At 44.5% G+C, this 27,888-nt stretch overlaps 1 long non-coding RNA gene across 1 annotated transcript; it reads left to right on the top strand.

Moving 5' to 3' along the window:
* Positions 1-490: 490 nt before the first annotated feature.
* On the top strand, positions 491-27,726 carry LOC127002394 (uncharacterized). The gene is made up of 2 exons (XR_007756182.1): positions 491-1,063; positions 25,915-27,726. It is a non-coding gene; the product is annotated as an uncharacterized LOC127002394 (long non-coding RNA).
* Positions 27,727-27,888: the final 162 nt, after the last annotated feature.

Genomic DNA, 27,888 nt, shown 5'->3' with positions numbered 1-27,888 from the left:
TTTCATTTGTTTTGCTTCTGTTCATACTCTTCTCTCCCATCTCCCTTCAACTATCCCTATATCTTCTCTTGTCCTCCCTTTCTCTTACTCACCAACTCTCTCACGCTCTCCCTCTCTCCTACCCATCTCTTTCCCATCCTCCTCCTTCCTAGTTACCCTCCCCCCCTCTACCTCTCCATCCTACCTCCCACTCTCCTATGTACCCTGTCCTTCCTTCCTTCCCACCCTCCATCCCTCCCTCCCTCTCACACACACGTCATTCCTTCACATACCTCTCACTCACTTCGTTTCTCTCAGGGTCTCTTTTATGGGCAATCGACTCGGCCCATTTCCTCTCCTCATATACATTATTATCAGAGTCTTTTGCAACCGTTTCTCATCTTGCTCTCTGTGTGTGTGTGTGTGTGTGTGTGTGTGTGTGTGTGTGTGTGTGTGTGTGTGTGTGTTTCACACACACACACACACACACACACACACACACACACACACACACACACACACCTAGCTGTCTCTCTTTCTCTGTCTCATTCTGCGGCGTACCTCGCATAGTTGTATTTCATTCACATTACATTATCTCATGTCTGTGTTTCTATCGTTACTCCTATGTCTTCTAACCCTCCCCAGTATTGTATCGCTTCCCCTCCGTTGCTACTAACACTATGCATACAACTTACGTGCCTCTGAAATATAGACATACGTAGGCCTGTCATATCATCCCTTTTCTCATATTGTTTATCTATCAACCTATTTACACGCAAATGCCTCAGTTCGGCGCCATGTCGAGTGTAGACAAAAGTGCAAGGCGGACTCACACTTTTCTTGGCGTCGCCGTCACCTAAGCGCCTCCTCAGCGCTCCGCCAAGACTTGTTGATGCGCGGTAACCTTGAGACGCTGTGACGTGTTTCAGTGTTCGTCCTCGGGCAGAAAGGCGCCGGTGCCATCGGGATGATGATAAAAATGGCCAACACTGAACAGATTGCTTCCGTGGGCGGAAATGATGACCAGGCTTGTTGTAGAACCTTTAGTTGGGCTGAGTTCCTTCACTGTTGAACTCGCTCACAGGTTCAGCTGTGACGAACATAAAGACCGACCAAGCGGCTGAGTTCCTTCGCTGTTGAACTCGCCGGCTTCCCTGTCTGATCCGCACCACGGAGGAACATGTATGAAAGGCCTGGAGAGCATGGCTGAGTTCCCGTAAGGTTGAATTCGCTGGCTGTATCTGACCAGTGCATGGCCTGGCGCCTGATGACTGTCCTCAGACGAAACAATAATACAGTTAAAAAATACGTGGATCGCTGACTTGACGCGACGTAACGGTGACGTGAGGAGCAGTGTGAGTCTATCTTAGTGGCTGGTCGTTAAGGGTTCTCTAATGGTCTCTTAACGGCCGAAGGGATGCACCAAACCCTCTCTTATCTCATGCATGGCGTCGATTCTGTGACCCAAAAAAACGCGAGCGCGCGCGTGTACACACACACACACACACACACACACACACACACACACACACACACACACACACACACACACACACACACACACACACACACACACACACACACACACACACACACACACACACACACACCTAGCTGTCTCTCTTTCTCTGTCTCATTCTGCGGCGTACCTCGCTTAGTTGTATTTCATTCACACTACATTATCTCATGTCTGTGTTTCTATCGTTACTCGTATGCCTTCTAACCCTCCCCAGTATTGTATCGCTTCCCCTCCGTTGCTACTAACACTATGCATACAACTTACCTGCCTCTGAAATACAGACATACGTAGGCCTGTCATATCATCCCTCCCCTCATATTCTCTCTTTATCTATCTATCTATTTACACACATATGCCTCTTAAATATAAATAGCACATTATATATCTATCTCCATCTTTATATCTATCAGTCCTCCCCCCCCTCGTTCGCTTCTCTCTCTCTCTCTCTCTCTCTCTCTCTCTCTCTCTCTCTCTCTCTCTCTCTCTCTCTCTCTCTCTCTCTCTCTCTCTCTCTCTCTCTCTCTCTCTCTCTCTCTCTCTCATCAAGAAGTTAGGAGGCATTTAGTACGCCGTAGAAAATGCAGTAATGGAACCTAATTAATATTGTTCCCCGGCCCCTGAACTTTGCTAAGGCGTCTAGGGAGGCATTGAGGACCCGGGGGAGAGAGGGAAAGAGCGAGCGAGCCAGGTGCAGTAAATTAAGGATGGTAATGCTGTTACTTGTGAGGGTTTGGCTGTGTCTTCGGCGTGGATATGTAGTAAGTGTGTAGGAGGTGGATGAGGAGCTGATTCGGTCGGTATAGAGGAGGGTACCAAGATACTTCTCCCGAAATTGACCTATTTTTCGGCCACTCATGTGAACTCTTCCATAGGAGCAGCGAGTAGCGGGCTTTCTTTTCATTATTTCCTTTTTTTTTTTTTTTTTTGCCCTTGAGCTGTTTCCTTTGCTGTAAAAGAAAAAAAAAAGTGGCAGGTTGAACGGGGATATCTACTCTAGCTCATCCTTTTTCCATCCAATTTTCTTATGCGAAAGTTTACTAGCGTCTTCACTATTTCCTCCCCTTTGTTGGTTAACTCTGGAGCAGCCTTTTTAGTGTATAAGCTAAATTGTTGTGAAAGGGATAGTTATGAGAAATAGCTAGAGGTTGTTGGGTTGAAAATAGGGAAAGGATAGGAGAGGTTGCTGCTAATAGGGACCAGAGGAGGGGGTTAGGTTTGTACCCGGGTGGAGAGAAGAGACCTGGCAGGGATGAAAGCGAAGGGAAGGGAGGGAGGGAGGAGGACACCACGCTAGTTGAACTCCTCGCATCGGAAACTATATACAAAAGTTACCCCATTGAAAAACACGAAAAAAAGCCCAATGTGTTTTTATATCCGAACTCTTTTGAGGCTTTGTTTGTCTCGTTCACGGTTCTTGAGTTATCTAATGCCGGCCAGAAAAAAAAGGACAGGATGGACAGCGGGCGGTTGAGTTTTGTCATGATGAAAGGAATAATAGAGAAGCTTGTATTTAGATGAGTGACTTAGTGTGTGTGTGTGTGTGTGTGTGTGTGTGTGTGTGTGCTTTGAGCGTTCCTACATGGCTCCCTGGCTCGCCCTTTTAAATATTTAGCAGAATGAATATGTCGCTGACTGTTGAGGAGAAAAGAAAAAATCATCACTTTAAATTATATTTTATCGTGTGAGTAAGGTCATGTCTCTTTTTGGGGTGACTCGGTCTGTCTGTCTGTCTGTCTCTATGTATAACTGTTTCTTTGTATGTTTTTGTATATGTATGTATGTGTAACTTTATCTATCTCTCTGCCTTTATCTCTCTCGTTCACTCTTTAACTGTACAATCTTTCATCCACGGGGAACTTCTCCTTACAGCAATGTTCTTCCATGATTAAGGTTTATGTACTTCTTTTTGTTGAGGAGATGGGTAGTAAGGGTCGTGGGGGATAACTAAAGCTGGTTGGGTTGAATATGGGAAAAAAGATGCTGTTATTCTTGGAATCACAAGGAGAGGGTAGGTGAAAAAGAAGGGTTAAGGATATGGATAGTAGAAGTTGTTAGGGTAAATAAGGGTGTTCACTGGTGAGGGAATAAGTAAAGCTTGTTCGGTTGAATATGGGAAAAGGATGCTACTATTCTAGGGCTAACAAGGAGAGGGTAGGTGAAAAAGAATGGATAAGAATATGGATAGAAGTTGTAGGGGATAGGTAAAGGTTTTTAGGGTAAATAAGGGTTTTTACTGGTGAGGGAATAAGTAAAGCTTGTTGGGTTGAATATGGGAAAAGGATGCTGCTATTCCTGGGATCACAAGGAGGGGATAGGTGAAGAAGAAGGGTTAAAGATACTGATAGTAGAAGTTGTAGGGGATTGCTAGAGGTTGTTAGGGTAAATAAGGGTTTTTACTGGTGGGGACACGCATGTTAACCCTTAATATTGGTTTGTAGTCAAGAATAAGTATACATGGAAAACGTAGGCTCTGATTTTTTCTTTATTTTTTTTCCTCTTTATCATATCTTTTTGTGACTTACATTTGAGTCTCGAATTTTTTTATTTTTTTCCTTTATTTTTTTTTTGTGTGTGTGTAATTTCGGTGAGGTTCGAATTTCTTCTTTTTGCGTGTTAGATTTGGGTTTGGCATTTTGTGTGTGGGATGAGAGAGAGAGAGAGAGAGAGAGAGAGATCACTTAATCACTGCAAACAATTGACAAGCGGTCACTGATGCATTGCTCTGATTAACACCGCAGGCCTTTATAAGTGATTGTGGCCTTTAATCCCAAACACCACCACCACAACCACCATTAGTATCAACATCACAGTCTTTATAGCCACCAGCACCACAACCACTAACACCACATCCTGCATCGACACCATCACCACCACCACCATCACCACCACCACCACCACCATCACCACCACCATTAGTATCAACATCACAATCTTTAAAGCCATCAACACCACAACCACCAACACCACACGCTCCATCGATACCACCACCACCACATTTTCAACACCTTCAGCAACCACCGCCACCACAATCATTAACAACCATGTCCACAGCCACCTCTACCACTAATCCACGACTGCTGTTGATGGTGCTAAAGTTACCCCTTCCTTTATCTCCTCGTCTTGCAATATGTACAGCACCCCACTTTTATTTTCGTTACCCCTCTCTCCCTCTTTCTTTCTTGCATCAACAGCGCCACACACTTCTTTTATTTCTCTTTACATAATTTATTTCCACTTATAATTCTATGTTCTATCTTCCTTCGTTCACTTATCTTTTTCTCCTTTTTTTTTTCTCGCTCCCTCTAACCTTCTTCTCCGCCAACTGTTTGCAAGCGAGCACCAGTGTAATTATATGTGTAACTATGTGTCTTAATTTCTCTACGCTCATCTTAATCTGTACATCATTCCTCTCTATTTTTAATCGTTTTCTTTCTTACTTCATTTCCCTCCCTTCTTCCTTAGGTTAGCCCTCCTCTCTCTGCTCTTCTGCACGTAACCTCCCTTTCTCTCCCTTCTCCCGCGTCTCACGTCTGCAAGCCAGCGACGGTACTAGCGTTTAAAGGAACTTCGGCGCCATGAAGAACGAGGCACTCACTCAGACAGACGGAGGAGACGCAGGCGTGCCGAGTTATTATATTCCGCGATAAGTCTTCTTGTATCTTAATAAGCTCTCGCACCTTGCGATAATGCCAGGTAATGCGACTTATGAAATATACTCAGGTAGTGGACGATACGGTGTGCGCTGGTGGTGAAGGAGGAGGAGGAGGAGGAGGAGGAGTAGTTTTAGAGCTGTAGCGAAGGATGACGAGGAGGAGGACTAAGATGAGGCTGAATATGATGGAAAAGCCTCTTAGAGATCTCTGGAATTTATCATAGTCATTTAAAATCTCGCTAGTCTAATTTCCTGTACGTCTGCCGTGTGTCTGTGGTTGTGGGAAGGGGATTTGTGTGTGTGTGTGTGTGTGTGTGTGTGTGTGTGTGTGTGTGTGTGTGTGTGTGTGTGTGTGTGTGTGTATCTCTCGGTCTGAATGGCTGTATATATGTCTCTTTCGCCCTCTGTTTGCCTTTATGCCTCTCTGTCTCTCTGTCTGTCTGCCTGTATCTCTCTGTCCATTCCTCTCCTTCAGGCAGGTGTTGGGTGTTCTGGAAATCGGCTGCAAAATCCTCGATATTAGCTGCGCCCCGATAAAGGTCCGGTGCACGGTTTGATCTATTCATATCCCTCCTCCTAGCTATTCCTCTTGCTGTGTCTCCGTTCCACTCCTTGAGGCAGGTGTTGGGTGTCCTGACATTCGGCGGCTTCTTTGCAAAATCCTCGGCAATATCTGCGCCTCGGTAAAGGTTTGATCTATTCGTATCCCTCCTTCTAGCCATTCCTCTTGTGTCTCCTTTCCACTCCTTGAGACAGGTGTTGGGTGTCCTGACATTCGGCGGCTTCTTTGCAAAATCCACGCCAATAGCTGAGCCCCGATAAAGGCCCCCTGGAGCCCCGGTCTGACCGAATAAATGTGCCAAAGGCCAGACAACACATCCCACCACTTAGCTGCGGCAGATTTAAAGGTTCCCGCCGGCAATAAACAAGACAGAGTAATGACTCGTATCGGCATTCGGGGGTCGATGGCAGCGAGGAAAGGTTGGCTGGCTTGTAGGGGCCGGGCCGCGAGGGGAGACTGAGAAGCTTTGCGTAGGAGGCAGGGAAGGAGGGAACGATAAGGGAGGGGCTTAAACTATGCGTAGGAGGACAGAATGTGACTGAAATGTTAAGGAAAAGATATAAAAGTATGCGTTGGAGGGCAAAGATGGATTGAAACGCCACGAAAAGAGGTTTAATCTATGTGCAGGAGGACAAAGAGTGAAACAGTAAAGGAAAGGGCTTTATTCGGAAACATTTCGTCGCCCAAGCAGACACTTATTTGACAAGACTTTCGTGGGAGTTTCGGGCATTCCCATTGGTAGTTTTATGACCCTAGTGGTAGTCTGACCCTTCTTCTGTAACTTGAACCTAAAAAATACACTCATTAGAACCCGAATGATCCGCTCTTCGACCTTTGGAAAGAGTTGATGTGAGTGGAGGAAGAAGCGTCTGATACTGCCGACCTTTAAAGTATGCGTGGGAGGACGGAGGGGGATTGAAGCGATAAGAATGAGGGCTTGAGGTAAAGATAGCCGTTTAGCGGTGAAAAAATTTAAGTTTTTCATGCCAAAGCGAGCTGGGCGGAGGCGTAAAGGGAAGCGTGGGAAGCTATGCCAAAAAATAACTCAGGGGATAAGGAAGGGGATAGTATAGAGAGAGGACTGAAGGGGTTTAGGAGAACAGAGAGGTAAGGGTATCAAAAAGGGCTGGAGAAGTGCTTAGAAGTCCAGAGAGAGGAGTTGAACGACATAGAAAGAGATTATGAGGAACAGGATCGAGGTAACTTGTATAGACAGATATAGGGAGAAGAATGAGAAAAAAAGAGATCAGGAGTAATTGGATCAAGAAGACTAGTTTAAATAAGATGGATACGGGACAGAAGACATAGGGTATTACACATTAAGTACCTCAAAAGAGATAAATGAATATAGATTCTTAAAAGGGAAAAAATATAAAGAACTTGGTATAGATTATGACAGCAAAACAGTTAGACAAAGTAAAGTATTGACGTAGGTTAAGTTCAAAAGAGATAAAGGAAAAGAGTTAAAAGGGAGAAAAATATATAGAACTTGGTATAGGTTATGGCAGCAAGGCAGTTAAAGTAAAGTGTTGAAGTAGGTTAAGTTCAATAGAGATAAAGGAAGAGATAGATACTTAAAAAAGGAGAAAATTATAAAGAACTTGGTATAGGTTACGACAAAGGCAGTTAGACAAAGTGAAGTTTGGACGTAGAGATAATAAAAGGGCAGAGAATATGATACAGATAGATCGATAGATAGGTGGATAGATTACAGGGTTAAATAGAGGGGAAGGAAACTGATAGACTCTTAAGAATGAAGTGGGCGGAGAGTAGATAATAAAGAGGAGAGAAAAAAGTATGGCAGGAAAGCAATTGGACGGAGTGAAGTGTGGGCGGAGGAGGTAAAAAAATGTCGGAAAAAACCCGCCATAGATTACAGATATCAATAGAGGGCAGGGACTGATGGGCTCGTAAAATGAGTGGTGGGTGGCAAGGAGAAGAGGTGAAGGCTGGGGCAGGAAGGCAAGTGGACAGCGCAGTGTGGGCGTTTGTATACTAAAGAAGAAGTGGTCGGGAGGAGCTCGGTAAGGTATAGACACGGGTGGGCGTATTGGACAAAACTAAAGAGGAAGGTAGGGAGAGGAAAGGAGGATGTAGATGGTGAAGGGAAAGTAGAGGAGAGTACACTAAGAATCCCAAATGTTTGAAGCGTAAAGAGGAAGAAGGAAAGGGGAAAAAAAAGACATACGAGAAACTAAAGAGAAAGGAGATAAGAAAGAAAAATGGGCGTAGAGGCTGAAGGTAGAGTTAAAGATAATACAAAAAGGAAAAATATTTAAAGCAAATACGTAGATGACTAAAGATGAATTAGACACGGAGAAATTAAGGGAGATAAAGGCGAATACATAGATGACTAAAGATAAATTAGACAAGGGAGAAAGTGAGGAAGATAGCAAGCCAGAAGATGAAATAGAAAGAAAAAATAAAGGAGATAAATTAAGTGGTAAGTGAAATAGACAAACAGGCCAGAAATTGAGATTGAAAAAGAGGAGAATACAGGGACATCAAATAATCAGTCACTCAGTCAGTCAGTCAGTCATTAAGTCAGTCAGCCCTTCATTAAGTCAGTCAGTCAGTCAATCATTAAGTCAGTCAGCCATTCATTAAGTCAGTCAGTCAGTCAATCATTAAGTCAGCCATTCATTAAGTCAGTCAGTCAGTCAATCATTGTCAGCCATTCATTAAGTCATTCAGTCAGTCAATCATTAAGTCAGTCAGCCATTCATTAAGTCATTCAGTCAGTCAATCATTGTCAGTCAGCCATTCATTAAGATTGTCAGTCAGTTTGTCATTCAGTCAGTCACCCATTCAGTCGGTCATTCATTCATTCGTTAAGTCATTCATTCAGTCAGTCAGTCAGCCATCCACTCAGTCAGTCAGTCAATCATTAAGTCAGTCAGCCATTCATCAAGTCAGTCAGTCAATCATTCTCAGTCAGTCATGCATTAAGATTGTCAGTCAGCCAGTTTGTCATTGTCAGCCACCCATTCAGTCGGTCATTCATTCATTCGTTAAGTCATTCATTCAGTCAGTCAGTCAGCCATCCACTCAGTCAGTCAGTCGGTCATTCATTCAGTCAGTCACCCATTCAGTCGGTCACTCATTCATTCATTCATTAAGTTTTTCATTTATTCATTCAGTCAGCTATCCATTCAGTCAGTCAGTCGGTCATTCATTCAGTCAACTATCCTTTCAGTCGGTCATTCATTCAGTCAACTATCCTTTCAGTCGGTCATTCATTCAGTCAACTATCCTTTCAGTCGGTCATTCATTCAGTCAACTATCCTTTCAGTCAGTCAGTCGGTCATTCATTCAGTCAGTCAGCCATTCAGTCGGTCATTCATTCATTCATTGAGCCAGCCATCCATTCAGTCAGTCGGTCGGTCCGCCTGCCCTGTGTTAGGTCCCTCCGTGGCGCCGAGGTTCATATTATATGCAGATGGCCCGCCAGGTGCGCTGACTGGCCCGCGGCGATGATTAAAATGTTGCCCCCGAAAAAAAAAGATGAATGCGTGCGTACGTGCGTGATGGTTGTCTGTTTGTAGGGAGGGGGGTATGTGTGTGTGTGTGTGTGTGTGTGTGTGTGTGTGTGTGTGTGTGTGTGTGTGTTAATTTAATTTTTTTGTTTTGTTCCATCGAGACTTTTTTCCTTATTCTTTCTTAAACCCGTTATTTTTATTATATTATTTATCCAGTAGCGTTATTTTGTTGCAGCAGCTGTATTAATATTAGTAGTAGTAGTAGTAGTATCTCAGGGGCACCAGGCACTCTGGCCCAAAAGCCACCAACATCTCCAATATGGACTATGAAGCCACAGTGGTGGAGAGTGACCTTAGGGTGGGTCGGGAGTGACTTGAGTAGTGTCAGGTAGTATTAGTGATATGGTTGGATGCCACAGTCATTAGCGAACAGAGTTGGGGCTAATGACCTCCAAGCTATGGAGCCCTCCATGATTATGTGTCGGGAAAATAAACATGGGTGGAGGTATCATTTATGTAGCAGTAGTAGTGATAGTAGTAGTAGTAGTACATTAAACTTTCTGGAGTCATTTTCTCTTTCTCCTCTCCATTGCTGACCTCATTACCTCAACGAAAACGAAAAAACACCTGCGATTGTATGTACCGTACCAGTATTCTTGTAGGAAGCATCAGTCCCTCCCTTTCATACTCTCTAGTCATTATATACCGTCTGGAGTCATTTGTTCTTCTTTCTCCTCTCCATTCCTTGCCTCATTTCCTCGGTAAAAACAAAAGAAACACCAACGAGTACCTGTATTCTTGTAGGAAAGCATCAGTCGCTCCCTTTCATACTCTCTAGTCATTATATACCGTCTGGAGTCATTGTACCTGTATTTGTAGGAAAGCATCCAGTCTCCCCTTTCATACTCTAGTCATTATATACCGTCTGGAGTCATTTGTTCTTCTTTCTCCTCTCCATTCCTTGCCTCATTTCCTCGCTAAAAACAAAAGAAACACCAACGAGCACTTGTATTCTTGTAGGAAGCATCAGTTTATCCTTTCATACTATCTCGAGTCATTTCATTTTTCTACTCCACAATCATTACCTTTCAGAAACACCTGAGCGACTATCTCCCTGTATTCTTGTAGGAAGCATCATTTCCTCCCTTAATACGTTTTGGAGTCATGAAAACGGCCATATAAAACATCATATACAGAGCTTTAGGCGGTATATGTAAAGAGCAGTGAGCCGTACCGCTGGGTGGGAGCCTCGGGCGGAAACAGGTGGCGGCGGAGGTAGGGAGCGTCAGTGCAGGGGCCAACAAACACATGAACAAACACACACAAACACCAACACACACACACACACACACACACACACACACACACACACACACACACACACACCAACACCAACACTCAAGCACAAACAAGAGGTACACAGCGGCGAGTGGGTGGCGATGCATGGAGCGTGATGCGGAGCGTTTGTGTGTGTGTGTGTGTGTGTGTGTGTGTGTGTGTGTGTGTGTTGGGGGAGGGAAGGGTTCAGCCTGTGTTTGTGTTTTTTTCATTTGTTTTGCTTCTGTGTTGTGTTGTGTTGCTGGGTGTAGTTGTGCAAGAGGGTGATAGGGTGAGGTTGACAGTGTGTTGTAAATGTGTTAGTGGGGTTTGATGAAGGAACAGGTTGGGGGTCATGAAAGGTTGGGAAGAAGTTAGAAGAGGATTGGGGGCATTGGGAGGCAAGGGATAGTTTCGGGGAAGGTTGGGACTCACGGAGATGCTGGGAATAGGTGAAGGAAAGGTTGGGGATTACGAGGATACTGGAAATGGGCTTGAGAAAGGTTGGGGTCGTGAGGTAGCTTCTTATAGGTTAGAGGAAAGTTGGGGACGACAGAGGTGGGGAGGACCCCATATTTAAAAAAAAAGAAAAGAGAAGAACAACACAGAAGCTCCGTCCGTGAGTCATTCGGCCTCAGTTCGGCGCCATGTCGAGTGTAGACAAAAGTGGGTGGTCGTTTAAGGGGCCTTAAATCGTCTCTTAATGGTCGGAGGGATGCACCAAACCCTCTCTTATCTCATGCATGGCGTCGATCCTGTGACCAAAGCACACACACACACACACACACACACACACACACACACACACACACACACACACACACACACACACACACACACACACACACAAACACATAGACACACACTTTTGTCTACACTCGACATGGCGCCGAACTGAGGACGGATAACTCACGGACAGAACATCTGTGTTGGTCTGGGAAGGACGAAGGGTTGCAAAACTGGGAGAACGCAAATTTGGGAGAGGGTGGGAGAGAGTGAAGGTGTTATATATACATGTGTTTTATGTTATGTGTGTGTGTATATGTGTGTGTGTGTGTGTGTGTGCGTGTGTGTGTGTGTGTTGTTCGTGAGTGTCTTGTGCTGAGCGGCGAGGCGGGTGGAGGAGGGGCTAGAGTGACCACGCATGTACAGTCTATAAGGACGAGAATCGTGTTAGTGGGACATGGACTTTTAGCGTGTACGTGATGCATATATTCATTAGCGCGCGATCTTTGGGGCATGAACTTTATATATTTTCATCTACGTCACGGAGGGTAGCTAAGGGGGTGGAACATGTATCTTTAACGTATGTGAACCATGTATGGAGGGTAGGTGTGTTTAGTGTGTATTTTAGAGTTTGATATTTGCTGTGTCTTAGGTCCTGAAGGCTTGGATCATGTAACTTTAACATAAGAACATAAGAACATAAGAACGCAGGAGTCTGCAAGAGGCCGGTAGGCCTGTACGAGGCAGCTCCTTTGACCCTAAGCTCCCGTGTATCTAACCCCACCTAATATCGCTGTCCATGAATTTATCTAGTCTATTTTTGAATGTGACATATTGGGGCCTCACCACATGACTGCTAAGCCTATTCCACTCATCCACCACCCTGTTAGTAAACCAATTTTTGCCTATGTCCCTGTTGAATCTGAATTTATCCAGTTTAAACCCGTTACTTCGTGTCCTACCCGGTTCTCTTACCAACAAAACCTTATGAATGTCTCCCTTATTAAAGCCCTTCATCCATTTATAAACCTCGATCATGTCTCCACGCACCCTTCGCCTTTGAATCATCTTAGTCATCCTCCTCTGCACCGATTCTAACATTTTGATATCCATTCTATAGTAGGATAGTCAAGATGAGGTCTAACTAATGCTAAATATAGTTTGAGGAAGACTTGGGCTTGTTGCTTACGCTCCTTGAAATAAATCACTAAGACCCCTAAATCCCCTCGCACCCAGACCTACTTATGAGAGTGTCATTTAAGCAATAGTTATGTGAGGGTGTGTTCCTACCACACTCAGAATACTGCACTTCCCTACATTGAACTCCATCTGCCATTTATCCACCGATCTTGGTATCATCTGCAAATTTACTAACATCACTACTAATTCCTGTGTCTAAGTCATTGATATAAATAATAAACAAAAGTGGACCTAATGAAACCTTGTGGGACCCCACTCGTAACACATCCCCAGTCAGATCTTTTACCATTGATTTGCACTTTTGCTTCCTATTGCTAAGCCACGCCTTGACCCAGCTCAAACTTTACCCTCTACTCCGTACTGAAATCAAGATGTATAGTCTTAGCATATATATACTCCCGTGCAGCATATAGATAGAAAGCTTGTATGGAGGGCATGTATATATACCTCTTCCTCGCTACCACGCATTAAGTACGGGCGTATAGTGAAGAAAATTTGTCTTTAGCGAATATGTAGACCTCACCCCAGGCCTCCATCCATTAGGTAAGGGTGTATAGTGGTGAATATGTGTGTTCAACGATTTTGTGCATTAGGTAAGGGCTTGTGGCGTGTTGTTCTCGCGTGTATGTGGCCTCGAGGGTGTGGCGTGGCCGGCCGAGTGGTGCAGACAGGCGGGACGAGGATGGAGGTGCGTCGGGCAGGCTTCGGGTTGAAAACAAATCCTCCTAAAGCAGACGAGTCGACGGGAGGCTCGCGGGGGTTGAGTCAAGGTGGCGGCGGTGGAGTTGGTGCTGGCGGTGGTGGTGGTGTGTGTGTGTGTGTGTGTGTGTGTGTGTGTGTGTGTGTATGGTGGTGGTGGTGGTGGGTTTTTTGTTTCATGGTTAGCGAGTTAGTGGTTAGTGAGTGAGAAGCTGAATCTTGTCGTGTTCTATAGATTATTGGGGATACTATACTGTTTTTTGGCATAGTGAAAAAGGATAGCATATAGGCCTACAATGATCTTCTTGCTGTTGAAGTATTGGTGGTGGTGAGTGCATTAGAACTAGTAGTATTGATTATGCGTGTAGGAAAAAAAGCTTGATATTTGCTGTATGTTTTATGTATTTGTTAGTTAATATAATGATTTTGGCTGATGGTAAGAATGGTGGCATGTAAAATGATCTTGTTGTTGTTGAGGTGTTAGTGGTAGTGGTAGCGTATTGGAGCTAGCAGTGGTAATGTAAGAGGAAACTAGATATGTGTTGCATGCTTTATGAATTCATTGGTTAATATAATGATTTTGGCTGATGGTAAGAAGGGTGGCATGTAAAATGATGATGTTGAAATGTTAGTGGTAGTGTTAGTGTAGAAAGTATTAGAGCTAGTAGTGGTAATGTAAGAGGAAACTAGATATGTGTTGCATGCTTTATGAATTCGTTGGTTAATATAATGATTTTGGCTGATGGTAAGAAGGGTGGCATGTAAAATGATCTTGTTGTTGGTGTTTGTGGTAGTGGTAGCGTATTGGAGCTAGTAGTGGTAATGTAAGAGGAAACTAGATATGTGTTGCATGGTTTATGAATTTGTCGGTTAATATAAGGATTTTGACAGGCGGTGAGAATGAAGGCTTACATAATATAGTTACTGTGGTTTTGGTGGTGGTGGTGAATGCATTAAAGCTAGTAGTCGTGTTGGTGTTTGTAATGTGCGTAGATGTGTTGGGAGCTGGATTAGTTTTTAACTGCTTAATGGGTGTGTTAGTTAATATGCAATGATTATGACATTGCGAGCATGACCTTGTGAGTGTGCGTGGTAGTAGTGAGTTTTTTAAAGGTTATATAGCGCTTCTCGGGGCCACTAGGTAAGACTGGGTTTACTTTGTTGTGTTTGTGGTTGATAAATAAGTTTGGTTTATGATTGTTAGTTAATATGTAATGATTATGACCTTGCGAGTGTGACTTTGCGAGTGTGTGTAGTTAGTTCCCGTGGTAGTAGTGAGTTTGCTGAAGGTTATATAGCGCTACTTGGGGCCACTACGTAAGACTGGGTTTACTTTGTGGTGTTTGTGGTTGATAAATAAGTCCGGTCTATGGTTGTTGTAGTTGTATGCAGGTAGCTAAGGTGACTGTGTATGTATTTGTTGAAGAAATGTGGTATTGTTGGTGGGTTTGGCGTGTGTAAAGGTATGGCAGATAAATAGATGGATACATAGAGATACATATATTTAGATAGATAGATAGAGACACATAAAGAAAGAGATAGAAAGAGGCGCAGAATCAGTAGAAGCATAGATTGATAGAGATAGACAATAAAAAAGAGAGAAAGCAGCCTGAGTAGGAATATGGATTTAGGAAGAGATATATACTGTGTCTATTAGGATCAACTTATTAAATTAGCATAATATTACGCCTCATACATAATTATTAACCGGACCAGGAACGCACGCGATCTGACGAAACTAGGAGATTTATTATAATTTGAGAGAGAGAGAGAGAGAGAGAGAGAGAGAGAGAGAGAGAGAGAGAGAGAGAGAGAGAGAGAGAGAGAGAGAGAGAGAGAGAGAGAGAGAGACACACACACACACACACACACACACACACACACTCACACACACACACACACACACACACACACACACACACACACACACACACACACACACGCCTGGCCCACCCTTTCGTGTATGCCCCGTAAGAACATCGCCCCAGCTGGTAACAATGACCAAACGTGTGCCTGCCTGCTACCGTCATCTCCCTTTTCTTTCCCCTTTTTTTTTTTCCATATTCTTTCATCTTGATTTTTTTTGTTCGTTCCCGTTTTGATTATCCATATTTTTCGTTCTTATTCTTTTCCTTTTTCCCTCTCTCCCTCTTTTTGCTTCCTCTTCGTCCCATTTCTTTGCCGTGTTATATATATTTTTTATTTTACCTTTTTTTATTTTATTCCTATCTTTTTCTTTTCTTATTTTTACTTTCCCATTTTCTTCCCTTCACCATTTTCTTCCATCCATCTTCTTTATTTTCCTTTTTATTATACTCGTTTTTCATTCGATCTTCATGTTTTTTTTTTTTTCCCATTACTTCATATTTCATTTACTCCTCTTATTGCATCAGTATATATAGACGTTTTTAATCCATCCATTTTTATCATTATCATCCTTTTAATATTAACTATTCTCCTTTCTTTCTCTCCTATCCACTCACCTCCTCTATTTATACATCTTCATATCCCTTATCATTCTTTATATGTATTCCGCAATAATTATCCATCTACTTTAATTTTTATATTCCGTTCCAACCTTGGCTTTCTTCTCAATATCTCTTAACCAGTCTATCTTTCTCCCCCTCCACCTCCTCCCTTCCCTCGCTCTTCCCATCCTTCCCTCCCTCCTCTTTTCCCCCTTCCACCACCAACCCTCTTTCTCTTCCCTCCTTCCCCTTCATCCACCCAACTCATGTACCTCCTTCCCTCCCTCCCTCTCCCCTCCCACCACCCACCACCACTAACCCTCTTTCCCTTTCCTCCTTCCCCTCCTGCCACCCAACTGCACCACCTCCTTTCCTTCCTCCCTCGTCCCTCCCACCACCACCAACTATCTTTCCCTTCCCTCTTTCCCCTCCGTCCACCCAACTCCACCACCTCCTTCCTTCCCTCCCTCCCTCTTCCCTCCCACCACCAACAACTATCTTTCCCTTTCCTCCTTCCCCTCCATCCACCAACCACCCACCCCTTCCTTCCTCTCCTCCGTCCTCAGCCATTCTTCACATTGTTTTCAGGGCAGCGTTGGTCCACCTCATAATTCACTCTTTTTATGAGTCGAGCAATAAACATGTCGGGGGCATCTTTTGGTGTATAAAGAAATCATCCTCACGCCGGGACCTTTGTAGAGGGCGAGATGCTTAGTGGCAGGGGAGGAGGGCGAAGGAGAGGAGCCGTGATGGAATATAAGGAAGAGAGGAAGAGAGATAGAGAGTGAGGGAGGGAGGGAGGGAAGGTGAGGTTTGGAGAGTGAGAAAGAAATGTTGATGGACGTGGAGGTAAAAGTAGTAGTAGTAGTAGTAGTAGTAGTAGTAGTAGTAGTAGTAGTAGTAGTAGTAGAAGGAGGAGGAGGAGAGGAAAGGTGTGTGTGTGTGTGTGTGTGTGTGTGTGTGTGTGATAGGTAATGAGAGAGAGAGAGAGAGAGAGAGAGAGAGAGAGAGAGAGAGAGAGAGAGAGAGAGAGCGTGGAAAAATCAAAAGAGAAATAACAGAGACGTAGATAGATAAATAGATAGATAGATAGATAAATAGATAGATAGATAGAGGGAGAGAGAATTGATGTAAATTAAGCATTCTACATCTTTTTAAATACGAAAGAGAAGAAAGAAGGCATTTAAAGACGCAGAAGAAAAGTGTTTAAAAGAGAAAATTCCTTTTGTATATATATTTGGACGGCTTCCCATTTTCTGCTGGTAATTCTCGTTTTCTTTGTGGTATGACTAAACTATTTTTTCTTTTCCTCTTTATACGCTCTCTACATTATGCGTCTCTCTCTCTCTCTCTCTCTCTCTCTCTCTCTCTCTCTCTCTCTCTCTCTCTCTCTCTCTCTCTCTCTCTCTCGTCCTCTTCGTCATCCGCTTACTTTTTCTTCCAATTTGTCATTTCTCCTTCCGCTCACGCCTCCTTTTCTCTTTCCTTATCATCTTCTTTTATTTTCGTCTAATACTTCAACTTTTTTATTCTCTCTCTTTCTCTTCCTTTATTCATCCTTCTGCTTTTCATTCGCGTCTCCTCCTCCTCTTCCTCCTCCTCCTTCTCTTAAAGCCTTCACTTCGTTTTTATTTCCTTTCTTTCTTTCCATCTTTCTCTATATTTTTCCTTCTCGTCCTTATTCCTGTTTTTTTCTATATATTTTTTTTACCATTTTTCTCGTCCTGGTTTCTTCTTTGGTTTGATTATTTTCTTGTTTTTTAAGATCAATTTTCTCCATGTTTATTTTCTCTTCTTTATTTCCATTCTTTCATTCTTCTTTTTTGTCATTCTTTATTTCCATTCCAGTCATTCATTCTTTCCTCTTTTCTTGTTTTTTTTTCTTTAATATTCTTTACTTTCTCCTTCCCATCTCCTCCTCCTCCTCCTCCTCCTCCTCCTCCTCCTCCTTTATCCTTCTCAAATTCATCCTCATCTTTGCGTCTTTATTTACACTTAAAAGTTATTGGCCTCCTTTCCTTTCCTCTTTCTCCTTCACATTCTCTTCATTATCATTTCTTTCTACTTTCTCCATTTTACTTTCTTCCGCCTCATTGTCCTTCCCTAATTCATCATCGTCCTTGAGCTGTTCTTCCTCTTCTTATTCTTTCTCCTCTTCCTCCTCCTCCTTCTAGTCCCTCTCATTCCCTCCACTTTCTCATGATTTTTTTTTTCTCTCATTTTTCTTTCCCTGATTCATCTTTGAGCCTTTCCTCCTCCTCCTCTTCACCCTCCTCCTCCTCCTCCTCCTCCTCCTCCTCCTCCTCCTCCTCCTCCTCCTCCATCACCACCCCAACCACTTCCCCCTCCTCCTCCTCCCCTTCATTTTCATCCCTTCCATCTCCACTCTCGTCATCTGTCCCATCTTTATAAACCCTTCCGTAGCCGCCCCATCCCTTCATTCTCCATCCCATCTCCATTCATCTTTGCTGTCCCGCCCCTCGCGACACCCGCCTCCCTTCCTTCCTTGCTCCTTTATCATCCACCCATCACTCACCCGCGGCGGGGAGGAGGAAGGAAAGGAGGGTGTGGAATTGGCGAAGATAAGGTAGGGAAGAGAAAAGTGAAAAGGAGGGAAATGGGGGAAGAGGAAGAAATGACAGTTTTAGAATTATTAACTAAAATGAAGGAAGGAAAGAAAGAAGTAAGGAATGAAGTAAAGACAGGGTGATAGGGAAAAAGTAGGAAGATAAAGAAGGAAGTAAAGAAGGATAGAAGGACAAGAATAGTGACAGAAACGAATGGCCGGTTTAAAAAAAATATAGATATACGACATTTTATATTGCACCTCAAGTTTACGTAAAAGGTGCTTCATAACCTCTGTCAAATCCACGCTTTTATTTAGAGAACATATATTTTTTACTGTATATATTTTCATTTATAACATTTTTCTTTTCTCGAGATTAAATTTAGCGCTTTTTTCACCCGTCACAATATCAAGTCACTTTCACGCTAAAACAAACCACGTCGTAATAAAAATCATATATGTCTTCACCCGCACACCGGAATTAATAAAAAAAACGCAATAAAGAATATACGAAGACTAGGAACAAGATGAGACGGATGAAAGTGGATGGGCAATGAGGAAGGCTCCGGAGATTAAGAGAGAGGGAGAGGGGGAAGGTGATTGAGGAGAGAGGAAGAAGGAGAGAGGGAAGTATAAAGGGAGAAGGGGAAGTAGAGAAAGGCAGGGAGAATGGGGAGAGAGAAGGGGAGAGGAAGAAGTAAAGGAGGAGAGGGAGAGAGGGGGAATCAGAGAGGCATTGAGAGAGGAGCAGCACAATAGAGGGAAGGGAAGGGAGAGCAGCGTCTGGATAGTAGAGCTCAGGGAGGGAGTCCAATAAGCGCCTCGTCCGCGCCTCTACTTAATTGTAACGTGACACTCCTGCTCTCTGGTTGCCCTTCTCGCCCTGTTCAGGAGACAAACCTTAGGCACCGGTGAGAGAGATAGGTAGAAGGTAGACTGAAAAGGAGGGAAAAGGTAGGGAGGGCAGAGTGATGTAGAATGAGAAACTGTGGGAAGAATTGGATGAATAAAGGAAGGGAAAAGAGGATGGAAAGGAGGGAGGAAGGACGTGAAAGTGGCGATAATAAAATAGATAGAAGGAAGAGTGGAAACTGAGAGAAGGGAAAAGAAAGGGAAGGGAGATAAGAAAAGGATCAAGGGAATACAGGCGCCATAGGTTGGTGTTCCCAGACGCTTTCACCTCTCACATCAGCTATCTCCAAAGGCCAAGAAGGAGATCAGTCGTATGCAAGGAGCTTGAGTCTGTTAATTTTGGCGTTATAACTACACAATCTCGGTTTTGTCCTTGTATTCACATTGGGTAGGCGGTGGCTGAGTGGTTAGCGTGCGGGCTCCACATTCACCACGCTATGGACAACGTCGGTTCGAATCCCCACGGTTTGACCTGGGATTTTTCAGTCGCCGCCGAGTGGCCTAAGACTACCCACATGCTGAACAGAAGACCACCCATCAACCCGGACTCGAAAAGAAACCGTCCAAGTGAATCAAGAATGAGTTCCGGGGGGCAGCATGAGCCAAGCATAAATGGCGCCACTATAAAAATTGCCTGCGCCACGACGGGCTAGGGCCGACCACCAGGCCCCTGAAGAAAGCCTACCGGGGGCCCATTCTTTTTTTTTTGCGTTATGACTACACAAAATATCGGTTTCGCCCTTGTATTCGCATTGATCTGATGTATAAAATGTGTTTCTTAACCTACTCGTATTTCTTTTCTTCCTCTTTCTTCGCAATCCTTTTACCAATCATCCTTCTTTCTCTCCCTCCACCCACCTTGTAATTTAGGACACTTATTTTACATATCTACGCTAATATCTTCATCCTCGATCGTCATTTGTGTCCCTGTTTTCTTCATTTTATGCGAGACGATTTCTCTCCTCATCCTAGACAAGACGGTGCAGGAAGATGGCAGTGGTAGGGGACAGCCAGCAGTTACCTTCTTCTCTAGGGGCGCCAGTTAATGAATCAGGGGACGCAATTAATCACACGCTGCTGACTAGGCCGAGAAAGATCCCTCAGACCTTTCCTCTTTTTATTTTCTTCCAGTAAAGAGTAGAAAATCGGCTCCTGGAAAGAAGAGTCTGGGTATTGTAATCTATAGCTATCTGCCGGTTGGGTATAGACATAGTAAAGACAGACGGTTGACGAGGAAATAACAGGAGCATAAAATCGGTTACTGGGATGAGCAGAGTCTAAGTATTGTAGTGTAGGACTTTAGGGTTAGTTTAAACAGTGTGAAGTGAGAGAGTCAAGGTCCTGTAATGTAGGTCTTTAGTGGATAGAGTTTAGAGATAGTAAAGCCAGACAGTTGACGCACAAAGGACATGAGCAGAAAATCGTGTCCTGGGAAAAGGAGAGTCGAGGTATTCTAATCTAAGCTATTGAGAGTCGAGGTATTGCAATCTGTGTCTTTAAGGGGAAGAGTGTAGACAGTGTTAAGCCAGGCAGTTGACGAGCAAGGGAACTTAGCATAAAATCGTGGCCTGGAAAAAGCAGAGTCGAGGTATTCTAATCAAAGCTATTGGGAGTCGGGGTATTGCAATATTGTCTTTAAGAAGAAGAGTTTAGACAGTGTTAAGGGAGGCAGTTGACGGGCAAGGGAACTCAGCATAAAATCGTGGCCTGGAAAAAGCAGAGTCGAGGTATTCTAATCAAAGCTATTGGGAGTCGGGGTATTGCAATATTGTCTTTAAGAGGAAGAGTTTAGACAATGTTAAGGGAGGCAGTTGACGGGCAAGGGAACTCGGCATAAAATCGTGGCCTGGAAAAAGCAGAGTCGAGGTATTGTAATCTAAGCTATTGGGCTGTGGAATTTAGACAGTGTGAAACCAGAGAGTCGAGGCAGAAGGGACATCCGGCGTGTAAAGAGTCGATACGGGTGCGAGGTACAGGGTTTCACGGCGCGGCAAATCCAATTCTTCCAGGTATTGCCGCTCTTCCTGGTGGCGCCGAGGAGGCCACTGATTCTTACCACCTCGACGTATTGAGGCCACACCTGTCGCCGGGTCCCAACGCTGTGGTTTATATTCACTTGGGTGGTGGCAATGTCCTCTCTCTCTCAAGCATATTGATTGTGGCATGGCGTGTAGACTCTGGTTGTGGGACTTGCATGGCGGATATCATTGCCTTGAGATGGAAAGGTTGTGGTTAACTGTCTTCCACTTCTTGATGTAGGTGATGGTATGATTTCTTGATGCTGATATGGGCCTAAAGTGCTCTCTAACCTTGCGTTGAGACATGGGCACAAACATTTCGGGGCTCAGTTCAGTAGAGATTTACCCCTCAGGGCTCACACACCCACATTTGATTAGGCTTTCTTAGAGGTTGTGTTAGTATTCCCATGGGTACTTCTATGAGGCTAGTGATAGTGTGACAAGGCTTCTGCATCATCAACGACAAAAACACTAATGAGAACAAGACTAATCTCCTCTGTGGTCTTCGGAAATAGTTGTTGCGAGGGCCAAAAACTCTTCAAAATACGTACCATGTTGTTTCTAGGACGTCTCAATGCGAAAACAAGACCTTCACATGTTATGTCGGCAATGATTGAATCTAAAACGGTCCATAGCACTGCATGGTGTTTGTAGAACGTGAATAAGGCGTAAACAAGGCCCCGAAATGTTACGTTACGTTGGCAGTGATTGACGCCCGAACGGCCTATAGTGCTGCATGAGGAGGTGAACTTTAAGGCCGAAGCTAATGAGGCCGAAGGAAACAAAGGCCTGAAATTGGACACCACCTCTGACGGCGCAGCAGCTCGGGGCCTAAAGGGAATTGATCGCTCTTCACAACCGCCGGTGGAGAGGCAAGCATGGCAACAACCTGCCCGTGGAAAGAGAGTTTGATGCGGGTTAAAATACTTTCTTTTTTAACTACCAGTACTGAGATGTAGACATAGTGATGGTAGTGGATATTTTGTGTTCCTCTAACTAACATTATAACCAGTACTGAGCCGTAGACATAGTGATGGTAGTGGATATTTTGTGTTCCTCTAACTAACATTATAACCCGATAGAATATTCTCACCATAAAACCTACCGTGAAGACAAGCTGGTGAGGGGTTAAAATACATTTATTTTTAACTACCAATACTGAGCCGTAGACATAGTGATGGTAGTGGATATTTTGTGTTCCTCTGACTAACATAATCTTACTTTAATCGTCCTTCCAACGATAGAATATTACTTCACCATAACCCTACCGTGGAAAGACAGCTTGGTGAGGGTAAAAATATATTCCTTTTTAACCCGGTAGCAGCGACGGGCCAAATTTGTCGCTTTACCGCGTACCAGCGACAGGCCAAATTATTGCCTTGACATGAACCCCCCATAATAGAGGATACACAAACTGATCACAAATGTGTTGATACATATAATATAGTGGTTTGCGTGAGTGGTGATTTTTTCTCATATATTCATTTAGAGGGCCTTTAAGAAACATGATCCCCGCAGCTACCGGGTTAACTACCAATTCTGATGCATATATAAGTGACGATAGGAATAGATATTTTAACAACAATCCATCAATTTCCCGTGGGGAGTTAGGTTTATGATGGAAAAAAATGGATACGTCTTCAACTTGCAATACACTTGTTTCTTTCAAGGGGAGAGTATCAAGACGGCTCTCCACCCGAGATTGACCTCCCTTCTGGCCTCTCGTTCTGTTTTCCTTTGTTGGCACAGTGTTTAGCGGGCTCTTATTATTTACTGTCTTGTTTTGAGCCCTTGAGCTGCCTCCCCTTGGACATAGTGATGATCGGAGTAGATATTTTGTTCTAACCCAAGCTTTAGTCGCGTCTTCCAAAATCTATAATGATAAAAGTGGTGGTGATGGTGGTGGTGGCAGTGGGGGTGGTGGTAGTGGCGGTGGTGATAGTGGTGGTGTTGTGTTACCGAGGGGAGTTGAGGCGGGCACAAGGCATTCATTGATGAGTCAGGGAATTCTGGTTATGGAAATGGGACGCGGCTCGTGAAGGTCGTGTGTGTGTGTGTGTGTGTGTGTGTGTGTGTGTGTGTGTGTGTGTGTGTGTGTGTGTGTGTGTGTGTGTGTGTGGTCCTATTTTTTTTGCCCTTGAACTGCTTCCTTTACATAAAAAAAATGATGTTCGTCTACTCATCCAAACATATCCAAACTAAAACATAACTAATAAAATAGATAATAAAAATAACTAATGAACTAAAAGAAAATATAAAGAAATAACAACACATCCAAATATAAACAACAGACAAGAGAGAGAGAGAGAGAGAGAGAGAGAGAGAGAGAGAGAGAGAGAGAGAGAGAGAGAGAGAGAGAGACCTATTTCGCTAAGGTAATTATGTCCATACGTCTCGGCCTCAGCTTATGACGGACCCATTAGTTTTAGTTTTCGCTCATAAATCCTTACGTTGCACCTTGATTGATACCTGGCCAAGGGAGGGAGGAAGGGGGGAGAAGAGGGATAGCCGGGACAAGGTAGGAAAGGTAAGGTAAGAGGGGGGGGGAAAGAGGGGAAGGGGAAAGATTGGGAGGAGGAAAAGGAGAAGGGCGAAATTGAAGGGGGTGGGGGAAAGGTTCGTGGCCAGATCGAGTATTGTGAAATGGTAAGGGAACACAAAGGGAGAAAGGAAGGGTAGAAAGGGAGAGGAATTGCATAGAAAGGGGAATATTATAAAGTTTAAAGGGTGAGGCTTATGAGGATGAGGATAATTAACGGAAGAGAAGATGGAGGGAGTTAAATAAAGTAAAAGAAAGAGAAGGAAGAAGAGAAAGGGAATATAGTTGCAAAGAGGAAATGAGAAAGAAGAGGAAGTCGGTATAAAGCAACTGAAAAGAGAAAGGAAGAGGAGGAAGAGGAGGAGGAGGAATGAAAGGAAGATGAATTGAAAAGACGGAGGGGAAGAAGAAAAGGAAGAGGAAGAAGAGAAGAAGGAGGAGAGGAGGAGGAGGAGGAGGAGGAGGAGGAGGAATGAAAGAAAGATGAATTGAAAAGACGGAGGGGAAGAAGAAAAGGATGAGGAAGAAGAGAAGAAGGAGGAGGAGAGGAGGAGGAGGAGGAGGAGGAGGAGGCGACGGCAAGGAAGGAGTTGTGCAAGAAGATAATCTATTCACACACACACACACACACACACACACACACACACACACACACACACACACACACACACACACTTAATAAACCTTCATTCCTCAAGAGCTCACACATCTTGGCCCAAAGGAACCACTGAGGAATGACCTAACACCCTTCCTCCTTACCTTCTTACCTTCCCTTTCCTTCACCTTCCCCTTACCTTCCCCTTCCCCTTCCCCCCCTAATCCATTTCCCATCCTTTCCCCTCTCCTTCCTTCCTTCTTATACCTCCCTCATCTACATTTCGTTCCTTCCTTCCTTCTACCTCCCTCATCTACATATCGTTCCTTCCTTCTTTACCTTCTTTTTTCCTTCACTCGTATTTCCAACTGCCTTTCCTCTCCTCTCCTTGCATTCCCTTTCCTTCCTCTAATTCAAACTCCATTCCTTTCCTTCTTCTTCCCATTATCACCTCTGCCATCCTTCCCCCTTTCTTTACCTTCCACTCCCTTCTTTCTCCTTACCTTCTTCTTCCTCCCCCTCCTCCACCCCCTCCACCCACCCACACCCACACTCATACTCTTCCATTTCCCTATTTATTCCTCCTCCTACCCTCAACCTCTTCACTCTCTCCTCTTTCCTTATTCCATCTTCCATTCAACGTACCCCTCCTCCTCCTCCTCCTCCTCTCCAGTGCTCAGGCTTCTAAACTTGCAGACAGGTGAAGTTAATCTCATTAGGAGCCGAGTGCCGCGTAAGACTTGCTCGTGTAATGACATTTGCGTACCAAGCCGTCTGGAGGAGTTAGAAGGATCGTGTGTAACCCCGCTAGGTGTACGGTGAGGCTCGGGCGCAGGAGGAGGAGGAGGAGGAGGAGGAGGAGGAGGAGGAGGAGGAGGTAGAGGTAGAGAAGATGAAAGAGAAAGATTAGGTTACTGTACATGGGGAAACCTAAACGCCTGCACTGCTGCCACGTAGATTAGTGTAGATAGGCACTCAAAGAACACTGTTGGGTACACACACACACACACACACTGACATGAACACACACACACACACACACACACACACACACACACACACACTGACAGGAACACACACAAACACACACACACACACACACACACACACACACACACACACACACTCTTCACTGGACCTTTCTCCGTCTCACACTTTTGTCAGTTATTTCTTTTGTTTTGTTTTCTCTCTCCTTCCTTCCTTCATTCATTCATTCATTTATTCATTCTCTTAGATCGAAGATAGTCAAAACTAATGGTCAGAAGGCATCTTTAGCTCGTGATACAAATCCCCGACATAAGCTCCAAAGTATTTTAGTACTCCCATGTTTAAAAAAAAAAAAGGGGAGCAACACAGAAGTTCCGTCCGTGAGTCATCCGGCCTCAGTTCGGCGTCATGTCGAGTGTAGACAAAAGTGCAAGGCGGACTCACTCTGTTCTTGGCGTCGCCGTCACCTAAGCGCCTCCTCAGCGCTCCGCCAAGACTTGTTGATGCGCGGTAACCTTGAGACGCTCTGACGTGTTTCAGTGTTCGTCCTCGGGCAGAAAGGCGCCGGTGCCATCGGGATGATGATAAAAATGGCCAACAATGAACAGATTGCTTCCGTGGGGCGGAAATGATGACCAGGCTTCTTGTAGAACCTTTAGTTGGGCTGAGTTCCTTCACTGTTGAACTCGCTCACAGGTTCAGCCGTGACGAACATAAAGACCGACCAAGCGGCTGAGTTCCTTCGCTGTTGAACTCGCCGGCTTCCCTGTCTGATCCGCACCACGGAGAAACATGAATGAAAGGCCTGGAAAGCATGGCTGAGTTCCCGTAAGTTTGAATTCGCTGGCTTTATCTGACCAGTGCATGGCCAGGCGCCTGATGACTGTCCTCAGACGAAACAATAATTACAGTAATAAAAAATAAATAAAAAGATCGCTGACTTGACGCGACGTAACGGTGACGCGAGGAGCAGCGTGAGTCTGCCTTAGTGGTTGGTCGTTTAAGGGTCCTCTAAGGGTCTCTTAATGGCCGAAGGGATGCACCAAACCCTCTCTTATCTCGTGCATGGCGTCGATCCTGTGGCAAAAGCAACGCGCGCGCACACTCTCTCTCTCTCTCTCTCACACACACACACACACACACACACACACACACACACACACACACACACACACACACACACACACACACACACACACACACACACACACACACACACACACACACACACACACACACACACACACACACACACACACACACACACACACACACACACACACACACACACACACACACACACACACACACACACTCTCTTCACTGGACCTCTCTCTCCGTCTCACACTTTTATCAGTTATTTCTTTTGTGTTGTTTTCTTTCTCCTTCCTTCCTTCCTTCATTCATTCATTCATTTGTTCATTCTCTTAGATCGAAGCGAGTCAAGTATAGTGGTCAGCAGGCATCTTTAGCATGTGACACAAATCCTCCACATAATGTCAAAGTATATTAGTACTCCCATGTTTTAAAAAAAGAACAACACAGAAGTTCCGTCCGTGAGTCATCCGGCCTCAGCTCGGCGCCATGTCGAGTGTAGACAAAAGTGCAAGGCGGACTCACTCTGTTCTTGGCGTCGCCGTCACCTAAGCGCCTCCTCAGCGCTCCGCCAAGACTTGTTGATGCGCGGTAACCTTGAGACGCTCTGACGTGTTTCAGTGTTCGTCCTCGGGCAGAAAGGCGCCGGTGCCATCGGGATGATGATAAAAATGGCCAACAATGAACAGATTGCTTCCGTGGGGCGGAAATGATGACCAGGCTTCTTGTAGAACCTTTAGTTGGGCTGAGTTCCTTCACTGTTGAACTCGCTCACAGGTTCAGCCGTGACGAACATAAAGACCGACCAAGCGGCTGAGTTCCTTCGCTGTTGAACTCGCCGGCTTCCCTGTCTGATCCGCACCACGGAGAAACATGAATGAAAGGCCTGGAAAGCATGGCTGAGTTCCCGTAAGGTTGAATTCGCTGGCTTTATCTGACCAGTGCATGGCCAGGCGCCTGATGACTGTCCTCAGACGAAACAATAATTACAGTAATAAAAAATAAAAAAAAAGATCGCTGACTTGACGCGACGTAACGGTGACGCGAGGAGCAGCGTGAGTCTGCCTTAGTGGTTGGTCGTTTAAGGGTCCTCTAAGGGTCTCTTAATGGCCGAAGGGATGCACCAAACCCTCTCTTATCTCGTGCATGGCGTCGATCCTGTGGCAAAAGCAACGCGCGCGCACACTCTCTCTCTCTCTCTCTCACACACACACACACACACACACACACACACACACACACACACACACACACACACACACACACACACACACACACACACACACACACACACACACACACACACACACACACACACACACACACACACACACACACACACACTCTCTTCACTGGACCTCTCTCTCCGTCTCACACTTTTATCAGTTATTTCTTTTGTGTTGTTTTCTTTCTCCTTCCTTCCTTCCTTCCTTCCTTCATTCATTCATTCATTTGTTCATTCTCTTAGATCGAAGCGAGTCAAATATAATGGTCAGCAGGCATCTTTAGCTCGTGACACAAATCCTCCACATAATGTCAAAGTATATTAGTACTCCCATGTTTTAAAAAAAGAAC

Source organism: Eriocheir sinensis, chromosome 1 (assembly GCF_024679095.1).
Source record: "Eriocheir sinensis breed Jianghai 21 chromosome 1, ASM2467909v1, whole genome shotgun sequence".
NCBI lineage: Eukaryota > Metazoa > Arthropoda > Malacostraca > Decapoda > Varunidae > Eriocheir > Eriocheir sinensis.
This window is presented reverse-complemented; position numbering and strand designations above follow the sequence as displayed.